Below are 12,579 nucleotides of genomic sequence, written 5' to 3' on the forward strand. Positions count from 1 at the left end.
TTTGAAAATAAAAAAATTCAAAAAAAATTTTAAAAAATTTCATAAAAAATTTCAAAATTTTTTTGAAAAAACAATCAGGAAATTTCCTTTAGTACCGGTTGGTGTTACCAACCGGGACTAAAGGTGGACCGGCCACGTGGTGGGCCTTTAGTCCCGGTTCTGGATTGAACCGGGACTAAAGGGTGAGGGCATTAGTACCGACACTTTAGTCCCGGTTCCAGAACCGGGACTAAAGGCCCTTACGAACCGGGACTAAAAGCCCTTTTTCTACCAGTGGGCGCCTAGCTCGGAGGCGCTGCACTAATGGGTGCGGGCCCATGGGCTGCCACGGTGGACTGGAGTGCAACACCCCCGAGCTAGGCACTGCACCATAGGGTGTGACGCCGTCGTGGCAGGCGCTACACGAAAAGGTCAATGCTGTGAAATAGTTTCACGGGCAGTTCATTCCGTGAATTGATTTCGTCCCAAGGTCAAAATTATCAAATTTGCCCCAAAGAGTGAGCAGGATCATTGATATTAAACCCTGTCTGTCCGCTGGTGTAGCAGCGGCATCCCAACCACTCTCCCATTTTGACCAAACTTCAGTGGAGATGATGCACTGTCAAAACAAATTCTCAGAAGATTCTATGTTCTCGATGCACATTTGGCAGAAATACTCATTTAGCCAGCCTCTTCTCTACAGCCTGTCATTGCACCATAGACGGTTTTTGTATAGCAGCCATGCAAACACTTTGAGAACTGTGATTGTAGATGCTCCTTCTTTACTAGTACAAGTCTACAACTACCTTCCCGTGGCCACATTGTCTGGTGGGAGATGTTTTCTCTCTCACACACACAGCTACTCACATATGTTTATTTGTCTCTAGTCTAGCTCTCTGTCTCTACGCTCATATTTATTTCTCTCCACTGTAGGGCGTGCTCTGTCTCATAGCACATCTCTCTCTCTCTCTCTCTGACCAAACATCAGTTATATCAGAGCTACCCCCACACGCCCGCCCCTCCCCGGCCCGCGCCCTCTATAAGTTGGAGTGCCCGGCACCAGTGTAGCCACACAGCGCGCAGGGGATTGCTAATGGTTTAGCGTCAGCATCCCTCTCTCTGTTTCCAATTTTTTATATGAAAAATCATCTACTTGAAAAGTTACATCCGATGGAGACAGCCTACAGCCTGTTTGCAAATTTCTAGAATCCTCACATTCCAAAAGGGAAAAAAGTTATGCTCAAATTTCAGTTTTTTTAAATTTTGAGTAAATCTGTTCAAACTGTGGTCAAACTACTTATTCAAGAAGTATTAGTGTTACTAAATAATTATTCAAGAATATTAGTGTTATTAAATAATTATTTCACCTTTTTTGAATTTTGGTCAAATCTGGTCAAACTATGGTCAAACTGTGGTCAAACAATGGTCAAACTACTTATTCAAAAATATTAGTGTTACTAAAAAATTATTGTTTTTTAGAACAATAGTTTTAAACTCAAATAGTGAAATATGTGACTTCATGCTCAAGCTAAATTCCTGAGGGTTAATAGGATTGACATCTTACTATTGTCAGGAAAACAACAAGTGCAGACTTGGAAACGAGGGAGAATAGAACCCGGAAGTTAAGCGTGCTCAGGCTGGACTAGTGAGAGGATGGGTGACCGTTCGGGAAGTGAGATGATTTGGAATGATGAGGGGTGATTAGAGATGAAATTGAGCAGTGATGAGGGGTGATTAGAGGTTAAAATAATTCAGAAATTTGAAAATAAAAAAATTCAAAAAAAATTAAAAAAAAATTCAAAAAAAAAATTCAAAAAAAAATTAGGAAATTTCCTTTAGTACCGGTTGGTGTTACCAACCGGGACTAAAGGTGGACCGGCCACGTGGAGGGCCTTTAGTCCCGGTTCTGGATTGAACCGGGACTAAAGGGTCAGGGCATTAGTACCGACACTTTAGTCCCGGTTCCAGAACCGGGACTAAAAGCCCTTTTTCTACCAGTGGGCGCCTAGCTCGGAGGCGCTGCACTAATGGGTGCGGGCCCATGGGCTGCCACGGTGGACTGGAGTGCAACGCAGCCGAGCTAGGCGTTGCACCGTAGGGTGTGACGTCGTCGTGGCAGGCGCTACACGAAAAGGTCAGTGCTGTGAAATAGTTTCACGGGCAGTTCATTCCGTGAATTGATTTCGTCCCAAGGTCAAAATTATCAAGTTTGCCCCAAAGAGTGAGCAGGATCATTGATTTTAAACCCCGTCTGTCCGCTGGTGTAGCAGCGGCATCCCAACCACTCTCCCATTTTGACCAAACTTCAGTGGAGATGATGCACTGTCAAAACAAATGCTCAGAAGATTCTATGTTCTCGATGCACATTTGGCTGAAATACTCATTTAGCCAGCCTCTTCTCTGCAGCCTGTCATTGCACCATAGACGGTTTTTGTATAGCAGCCATGCAAAGACTTTGAGAACTGTGATTGTAGATGCTCCTTCTTTACTAGTACAAGTCTACAACTACCTTCCCGTGGCCACATTGTCTGGTGGGAGATGTTTTCTCTCTCACACACACAGCTACTCACATATGTTTATTTGTCCCTAGTCTAGCTCTCTATCTCTACGCTCATATTTATTTCTCTCCACTGTAGCGCGTGCTTTGTCTCGTAGCACATCTCTCTCTCTTTCTCTCTCTCTGACCAAACATCAGTTATATCAGATCTACCCCCCCCCCCCCCCCCCCCCCCCCCCCGCCCCCCACTATAAGTTGGAGTGCCCGGCACCAGTGTAGCCACACAGCGCGCAGGGGATTGCTAATGGTTTAGCGTTAGCATCCCTCTCTCTGTTTCCAATCTTTTATATGAAAAATCATCTACTCGAAAAGTTACATCCGATGGAGACAGCCTACGGCCTGTTTGCAAATTTCTAGAATCCTCAAATTCCAAAAGGAAAAAAAGTTATGCTCAAATTTCAGTTTTTTTAAATTTTCAGTAAATCTGGTCAAACTATGGTCAAACTACTTATTCAAGAAGTATTAGTGTTACTAAATAATTATTCAAGAATATTAGTGTTATTAAATAATTATTTCACCTTTTTTGAATTTTGGTCAAATCTGGTCAAACTCTGGTCAAACAATGGTCAAACTACTTATTCAAAAATATTAGTGTTACTAAAAAATTATTGTTTTTTAGAACAATAGTTTTAAACTCAAACAGTGAAATATGTGACTTCATGCTCAAGCTAGATTCCTGAGGGTTAATAGGATTCACATCTTACTATTGTCAGGAAAGCAACAAGTGCAGACTTGGAAACGAGGGAGAATAGAACCCGGAAGTTAAGCATGCTCAGGCTGGAGTAGTGAGAGGATGGGTGACCGTTCGGGAAGTGAGATGATTTGGAATGATGAGGGGTGATTAGAGATTAAATTGAGCAGTGATGAGGGGTGATTAGAGGTTAAAAAAATTCAGAAATTTGAAAATAAAAAAATTCAAAAAAATAAAAAAAATTCAAAAAAAAATCAGGAAATTTCCTTTAGTACCGGTTGGTGTTACCAACCGGGACTAAAGGTGGACCGGCCACGTGGAGGGCCTTTAGTCCCGGTTCTGGATTGAACCGGGACTAAAGGGTGAGGGCATTAGTACCGACACTTTAGTCCCGGTTCCAGAATCGGGACTAAAAGCCCTTTTTCTACCAGTGGGCGCCTAGCTCGGAGGCGCTGCACTAATGGGTGCGGGCCCATGGGCTGCCACGGTGGACTGGAGTGCAACGTCCCCGAGCTAGGCGCTGCACCGTAGGGTGTGACGCCGTCGTGGCAGGCACTACACGAAAAGGTCAGTGCTGTGAAATAGTTTCACGGGCAGTTCATTCCGTGAATTGATTTCGTCCCAAGGTGAAAATTATCAAATTTGCCCCAAAGAGTGAGCAGGATCATTGATTTTAAACCCCGGCTGGTGTAGCAGCGGCATCCCAACCACTCTCCCATTTTGACCAAACTTCAGTGGAGATGATGCACTGTCAAAACAAATGCTCAGAAGATTCTATGTTCTCGATGCACATTTGGCAGAAATACTCATTTAGCCAGCCTCTTCTCTGCAGCCTGTCATTGCACCATAGACGGTTTTTGTATAGCAGCCATGCAAAGACTTTGAGAACTGTGATTGTAGATGCTCCTTCTTTACTAGTACAAGTCTACAACTACCTTCCCGTGGCCACATTGTCTGGTGGGAGATGTTTTCTCTCTCACACACACAGCTACTCACATATGTTTATTTGTCTCTAGTCTAGCTCTCTGTCTCTACGCTCATATTTATTTCTCTCCACTGTAGCGCGTGCTCTGTCTCGTAGCACATCTCTCTCTCTCTCTCTCTCTTCTGACCAAACATCAGTTATATCAGAGCTACCCCCACCCGCCCGCCCCTCCCCGGCCCGCGCCCTGTATAAGTTGGAGTGCCCGGCACCAGTGTAGCCACACAGCGCGCAGGGGATTGCTAATGGTTTAGCGTTAGCATCCCTCTCTCTGTTTCCAATTTTTTATATTTATGTTCATCTTGCAATGCATTGTTAGTTACCTCTAACAGTCCATCTTTTCCATCTCTTCTTGCAGATCTAGAGATTTCATCCAAGTGTGTTGAGGTTTCTCATCCTCTCTCAAGTGTTCCTCCCTCTGTCCTCCTCTCATTTTTCTTGTTTTCCATTTTCTTATTCATAGTTTTGGATTATGGTTTAGGGTTAGCTTTCGCCTCTCTATTTCTTTTTTTATTGATGTTCTTCTTGCACTGCATTGTTAGTCACCTCTAACAGTCCATCTCTCTCTTGCAGATCTAGAGATCCCTGCTGTGTTGTGATTTTTCATCGTGTTGAGGTTTCTTATCCTTCGTGCTCCTCTCTCTTCGCTGCTACCTCTCTCTTTTTTACTTTTTCTTGTTCATAGTTTTGGATTAATCCATTTCTTTGCTCACCCCACCTCTACAGATGCATCGGCCGCGAAACGCTTGGTGGATTAAAGCAGATGGTGCTGAAACTCGTAAGGTTAGTACAAACTACAGCAAACTCTTTGCTTTCTTTTTTCTCTTTCTATGGATGCATTAGCTATGCTCTTACTTTGTTATTTCGTCAATTATTATGTAGACGCTGGAAGGACAGAGACAATTCAATATCGACTTCCATAAGGCGCAACAAAGCCTCAGAACTGCACGAAACAATGCGCCAAACCTGAAGAAGGTAACTGAGTACATTTTCAGTGCTTAGCTTAAAAATACCAACAGTTTCAATTTAGTAGTGCTTAGCCTAAAATGCCAACTACTACATTGGTTGAATGCAACTTTTTTAGTGCTTAGCGTAAAAATGAACTCCAATTTAGAAGTGCTTAGCAGTTAGCATAGTAATGACAACTTTTCAAGCATTTAGTAGTGCTTACTGTAAAAATAAGCTACAGCCAATTTAGCAGTGCTTACTGTAAACTTTTTACTTAACCAATTTAGTCTTGCATTCACATATTATTGGTCTTTTTTCTCTTTCTATGGATGCATTAGCTATGTTAAAAATATTCTGGATTAAGAAAATGCCAACTTATAACACTCAACCACTTAAAAATTAGTTAGTGAGTATTTTTAATATGCATGGTCCAACTTATGTATGTTTCACAATGCACTGTAAGAGATCCCTAAAATAAGGATTCAGTTTACTCTATTGCATACATTCAATCTTAACATGTAAGTGCCATATGTACATAATCTTTCTCTCTTTATATGGTGTTACGCACACTTCGTGCTGTCTGCTCTAACAAAAAAAAAGTCTGTCCAAGAACACGGCAACACATGGTTGCTTTGTAAAAAGAAATTTAGCAAAGTTAATTTGAGTGTTGTTATGATTTTGTCAACGAGCATTCACTATTATAATATGCATTTTCATACTATATATCACATAGACTAAAACTGGGGTATAATTAGGTATGTTTATTTTTTGTCCTTGCCTTAAAAAATAAAGAAAGGAATAGATTATTGTAATTGTCTTTTTTTACCCTCACAATGTAATTGCATTGCATAAAGGTTCATAACACTTAGGAGCAACTTAAAATGATTTACAAATCTTTTAATTGTGCATGACAAGCCCACCAACCATTTCTCCTTCAAACAGATGTTCTAAAGGCCACAAAACTATCAAAGTATCTTTCAAACCATGCATCCGAGTACTCCACTGCTTTGGTGGTTCTGGGGCAAAGCCATCGAAGAGGCTTTCAGTCCCCAACCACACATGTGATGTGCTCAACTACAATCGTGAACCATATGTACCACTTAGGCCATGCATTGCTGTTTATAGCAAAAACCTTATAGACCAAGAGTTTAGCTAAGTTTATGACAAGGAATGGTGGGGGCATAGAACTTCACAAGCTCGTGAAGAAAACCTAGGGTGCTCCATGACCTCTCTGGATGGAAAGGGAACTCCATAGCATTCATGGTGCTGGACTGCTGGTGCTATAGAAGGAAATTGTGCTGAAGGGGTCTTCGCCAAGTGAACCTTCACCATCCAGCGCATGTCTTGATCAGATGTTTCCCTTTGCTAAGAACACATCGTTTAACTCTTTCTCTTTGAGCTTCTATCAATCATGCATTTTAAAACAAGAAAGCTATGTAGTCCAACTTGATCCAAACTAGAAAAAAAATCTGCTCCGGCAACCCTACCAAAGCAGAGCCCTACCCGTTGATTAGAGGTCATAGCCTCCGCCAGCGTCAACGGGTGAAGGAATCGGACCCTAGAGAAATAGAAATTGGGGGCGCCACCAGCTAGTATATATATGCAATAATAAGTTATATTACCTCCATTTCTTTTTTACTATGGCTGTGTGCATAGATCCTCCTTTACCAAAAAATAAACTTCTTTACTTCCATGTTAAGTCACACAAAAAAGCTTTACTTGTCTTTTTTTGGGCAACACAAAAAATTGAGCACAATTTTTTTTTCTGCCATAGAAATGCATCGTAAATTCTATCAAATGTATTTCAGAAAAATATATTCTATGGAACGTGCAGTAAAAAGGCCATGCCTACTTCCATTTGGATCTTGTCCTAAACTACAGATATATTTTTGGATGTTAGGCTCATATATAGAATTGTTAAAAGCCAATTAGTTCCCCTATGTTTTCCTAACTAAGCCAAGTTCACTCTAATGATCATTGCATAAAATCTGCATTGCCTAGGTTGTAATCAAATTCCATAACCACAAAAACTAGACCGAAATTTCTGCTAGACTAGATCTTAATAACAAAAGATTCTTACGTAGATATATAAGAGAATGTTAGTTGTATAGTATTAATCGAAACCACAAATTCTTGTCTATCAAAACACATTTTATTTAGTAGTATTCCATAGAGTAAGCAAATGTATTTATTTAATTACACATCCACTCTAACCTCTAACTAACAACACATGCATTCATGCAGAGAGTCTTGGGTGGGTTTGTTAAAACCTTCGAGTACGACTGTGATGATGAAGCCATTGGCAATGTTCATAACGGCACGATGATAATTGCGTACGATGATGGTATTGAGCAACCTCATGAAATCAGAGTAGTGATCTTAGAGGATTGGGCCAACGCTAGTGAGATCGGAGATGCAATTGTGGCGCATACTGAAAAACTTTCTAGCTTTGGTGGTGACTTACTTGTGCAAGCATATTTCAGTACTTTTTGCCACAATGCTAAGAGATACATAGTGGCCTATGAGCCATTCGTTCCGGCCTCAATTCAGGGAATAAGGAGTGAACCATTTTTTGCTCATGATGAGCTAGAGTTGTCAGAATGTTGGCGGGAGAGGATGAGGTGCGTTGTCTTATATACAATTAATATGTTGACTCATGTTTAGAGATAGATGATTCATTCTTGTGTTTCTTTGGGATCACGCAGGTCATTCATAGAACTTCTCCATATCGCGGCACAGTGCAATATCAGACATGGAGGCCTCTCGGAGCTTGCCAACTATGTGACTTGTCGAGATGGGCTGAAGATAATTAATATGGGGCGATATTCTCACATTGTTGGGAGAGAAAGAGACATGAAGCAGCTTATGGATTTTGTAACCACACTATTCCCTGGGAGTTTGACTCATCCCGAGTGGAGAACCCTTGTTGATCTTCTCCTCTCAACGACCATGCGGTACTATTTCTGCCATATCTCATAACACAGCTTAGTAGTACAGCACAATGTGGAAAATAAATTAAATTAAATATGTAAATTATAGCCTTAATGAAAGTACTATCTCAAGTATACGTAGTAGACTTATTACTAAAAAGACTTGTTTTACTAATTAATCTTTTTGTATCTACCCCTGTGTAACTAACTAATATTCGGGTATGCATGCAGGGACCCACTTAGAATTGATTCATATTACGGTCCTAACTGGCTAGAAGTTGTCTTGCGGCACCCAATTTTATTGGGCACTGCCGAAGAAAAATTGGAGTGCTTTGTAGCTCTCCACATGGATGTAATGCGTCTGGACAATGCAGGGAAAGCTAGGTTCTCAAATTGGATTCACTATCGCTACCAGGCATTTAAATGGTACTTCTGGCATGACTTCGATAATGAACCAGAACGTGACCATGATCTCCGTTCTAGAGTTGTTCCCTGGAACCATCTCTACTACAATCTCTTCACGTTCATCCGCCCTGGAAGTAATAAGCAACTCAAAGAAAACAGGGACTTTACAGCTTTCAGGCATGGATCCCAGTTTCGAAAGAATTTGTTCTTTGAGCACCCTAATGATGGGAGTTGGTCAGCTAACTATGGTACAAGATACTGCTATCTCAATATTATTAGGTTGGTTAAGAACCTGATAAACCATGGAGGTGACTACGATCAGGTATACACCTAAGCCACATGATTTATTTTTTTCTCATTCTTTGCATCCCATTCTTTTCCGGATTCTGCTTCTAATAACTAAATTAGTACTGTCAATCAATCTTTCAGGATTTGCATGATAAGAACAATATGCTCATAGAGATCAGAACTCGATTCCAACATTTTATGAGTGTTTGCTACACCGTCATAAACATGACGGATGATTGGATTCATGATTGGACGACCTATCCATATCCATGTAAGTTTTGAATAGATGTCTCCTATTCATGTCAATTTTGTAACTTCCAATTGTAGCTAGCTCATTGTTTGTTTATCCATGTGTCTATGTTTACACTCACAGAGATGATGTGAGATCAGGAAGAGGAAGTTGCTCGACCTCAACAACTGGAGGTTCTTTGAGTATGGATGTGAGATCGACGGCAATGTCTAGAGCCATTGGGTTGGTCTCTTTGGTACTTGTGCATCTTCGCTGAGTACCGCTCATCAGCGCTGCGTCGCTTGTATCGGCTCTATGTGACCATGTATCGAACCTACACCTCTAGTTTCTGGCTTTATTCTAGCGCTCAGTCGCATGTGTTTTGGTCCCTCGGACCTTGTATCTTTCATTCGGAATCTTGTGATAACTTAAGGGCCTCATTTTAAGGTCGGGGACAGCCTACTTTCTAAAAGTATGGATTGTTCTTTAGGAATATTATAACTGTTGAAGCCGGTACATTTATCTCGTTGAAGTCAGGTAGATAGTTTTTCTGTCGGTGTAGGGTGAGCATGTTCACGTCTTAGTTGACTTTTCTGTCCGCTGCAAATGGCTCGGCTCTCCAGTGGTGTTGGGATGACAGCGCCGGATAGCTCACACACTCTCCGGTATATCTCTATTTTCAGTTGTGTCGCATCCTTAGACTAAATACAAGAGCAAAGAGTAAGAATAAAAAATCTGAGCACGCAGCGCAAAATCCCCAAGCCAAACAAATCAGTGCTAGGAACCCTGTGGCAACGACACAAAGTGGATAGAATTTGGAAAAGTCCCTCGTGAAGGTGCTCAGCCTTGTCAACAGATGTCAACATCAAAGATGGGGGACAAAACAGTCGATCAACACGAAAATCGGCCTCTCTACGGTGGGAACAATTCAAGATTTCTCTTCATGATGGCTGTTCTCAACTCTCTACCGCCAGGAGGATGTCCAGTCAATGGCTGTTGTCAACTCTCTACTAACTTGACCCGCAAAAAAAAAAAAACTCTCTACTAACTAGCACTCAGTATGAGAAACGTGAGGCAAAGAAGACTGCCGGCTGTTTGCCGCCTAAAACCAGGGCCGTTGAAGGGCCTGTGCGAGCTGTGTGCTCGCACAGGGCCCCAAAAATCCAGAGCCCCGCATTTGGGTCCATATACGTAGGATTTTCCTATTGGACGCACTTTACAACCTTTCGCACAGTCCTGCAGATCGAGCGATGACCTGGGCCAAGTGTTTCCGGTTTTGGGAAGAGTTTCCCAGCCGGTTTTGTTTTCCTCTTTCTTTTTGGTTTTTGGTTTTTACTTTTTCTGTTTATTTTTGTTCATTCTTTTCCTTTTGCTGTTTCTTTTCTTTTTCCCCTTTTTCCATTTATCTCCCCTTTTTTCTTTTTCTAGTCGATATTTGTCTTATTTTTTTATTTTTATAAGATTCTAAAAAATCTTCCACTTTTTAAAAATTTTCATAAATATAAAAAATATACAGGAATTTGAAAGAATGACCATGTATTTCAAATTTTGTTCTCAAATTTAGAAAATGTACATATTTTAAAAAAACTTCTAGAATTGCAAAAAATGTTCGTGCTTGCAAAATTTGGTCAGAAATTCTAAAAATATTCGCGAAAAAGTGTTCAGGAATTTCATAAAATGTTCATGGTTTCAAATTTTTGTTAGATATTTCATGAAGTTTCGTTTTCAACTATTTGTTAACAAATTCAAAATATATCCGCGTTCTTTTAATTTCATGAAATGTTCTATTTTTCAAATATTTGTTCAAAATTTCGCGGTTAAAAATTTGTTCGGGATTCCATTATTTGTTCACAACTTCAAAAGATGTTTCACGTTTTTGAAAAACGTTTTCTCCAGTTTCAATATTTTGGTTCGCATATGCGAAAAAATGTTCCGGTCTACGAAAAATGTTCCCAACTGGTTTTTCCTGAATTTGACATATATGTCACATATTACACAGAATTATGAATTCGATATAAGGTAAAATGTGAATATTAAAATACAACAATCATCCAAATTATAGTAATTATTCAAATCACCAAATTAAACTAATAATTCAATACAAGAATTTTATCTTGTTAATGAAAATATACCGTAGAACGATTGTTCTACGGTTTTGGGCTGTAAAAAAATTCAATACAAGAATTGTCTCGAATACAACAATGATACAATGATACAAATCACACATGAATTAAATGTAATGAATTTTAAAATGGTCGGTTTTACCGCCCATGCCTTTGCTAATGGTGCTCAATGAGATCCTCTTGAAGCTGATAGTGGGTGTTTGTGTCCTCTATCTGCCGGTATGTCTGAAGGAATGCTTGTATGCGGCCAGGGTCTCTAGCTGTCTTTACACGGCTACCGACATTGTGGTAGAAGAACTCCAAATTCATGTCCCTCTCATCTTCGATGATCATGTTGTGAACAATGGTAAACCTATATTGCAAAATCCCAAAGACTCTTGCAATATCTTTACGGGTAGCCTCTTGTACCTTTGCAATTTTAGTATGCTTCCTAGTTGCGGGCTTTTTGATGATCTTGACAAATTGATGCCAAACATCCTACAGACATCACCATGTCAAGAGTCCGTTCGGCAAGTGATACGTACGACATCCACTTCACACACATAAATGTGAATCATCTCCTTTTCACGTGCTCACTTGACCCCTTTGAGGATGGTATACTACTTGACACTCCTATCGTGTGCATGCATAGGTATTGCCGGAGCTTCACCATCGACGAGGAGGTGGGTGGGGAAGATCTTCCCTCAAGGGGAAGAGAGTGGCATCCAAGGAAGCCGAAGCAGAGGCACGACCACAGGGCCTAAAGAGGCCACACAAGGCCTCTATCGAGCCTGCTTGCAAGCCGGCCCCGTCGGGGAAGTTCACCTTCCCCGACGATTCAAACGACGACGACCTCGCGATGGGGAGGGAGAAGCCTGCACCCCGGAGGTATGTCATATTCACTTCGTCCAACTTTCAGTAACTTTTTCATCAAGATACACTTTATATAGGTATTTTCGTTCTGTCAGCCTAAGGTACGCCTTAGCGGTGACTCCTCAAACAAGCTGCCAGCCCCCAATGGGACGCCCGACCCCGCAACTCCCCTCCAGCTCAAGAGGGCTTGGGGAAGCGATGTCTACTCCGGCCCCTCTTGTCGAAACGCTGGAGGACGGAGGGTCGGTCATCATGGCCGAGGTTGAGACCTCGGTCCAATAGGACAGATGGGACGGAGTCCCCGATGTCGTTCAAGAAGAGCTGGGCCAGACATTGGCCCAGCCGAAGTCGACTCCGGCGCCAGCACTGCAGCCGGAGTCTGGGCTCTGAGGTTCTGCCACCCTGGAGTAAATAGCATAAAACTACTAGTTTACAGGCTAGGGTTCCAAAAAACTACCACTTTTTAATTTTTCTCAGAAAGCTACCAGTCGCGCGGTTCGCTGTTTCAAAAAACCCAAAACACCCGTGACTAGCGATTGAACCGTTTTTCTGACCGCCCGGACCCACATGCCAGGCCACCTGGCCACGCGCGCTC

General features: G+C 41.5%; 1 long non-coding RNA gene across 1 annotated transcript; it reads left to right on the plus strand.

Annotated features, from left to right (window-relative positions):
• Nucleotides 1–8,597: 8,597 nt before the first annotated feature.
• Nucleotides 8,598–9,517, plus strand: LOC125555463. Its single transcript, XR_007304715.1, has 3 exons — nucleotides 8,598–8,800; nucleotides 8,922–9,051; nucleotides 9,154–9,517. It is a non-coding gene; the product is annotated as an uncharacterized LOC125555463 (long non-coding RNA).
• Nucleotides 9,518–12,579: the final 3,062 nt, after the last annotated feature.

This window comes from Triticum urartu, chromosome 5 (genome assembly GCF_003073215.2).
Source record: "Triticum urartu cultivar G1812 chromosome 5, Tu2.1, whole genome shotgun sequence".
NCBI lineage: Eukaryota > Viridiplantae > Streptophyta > Magnoliopsida > Poales > Poaceae > Triticum > Triticum urartu.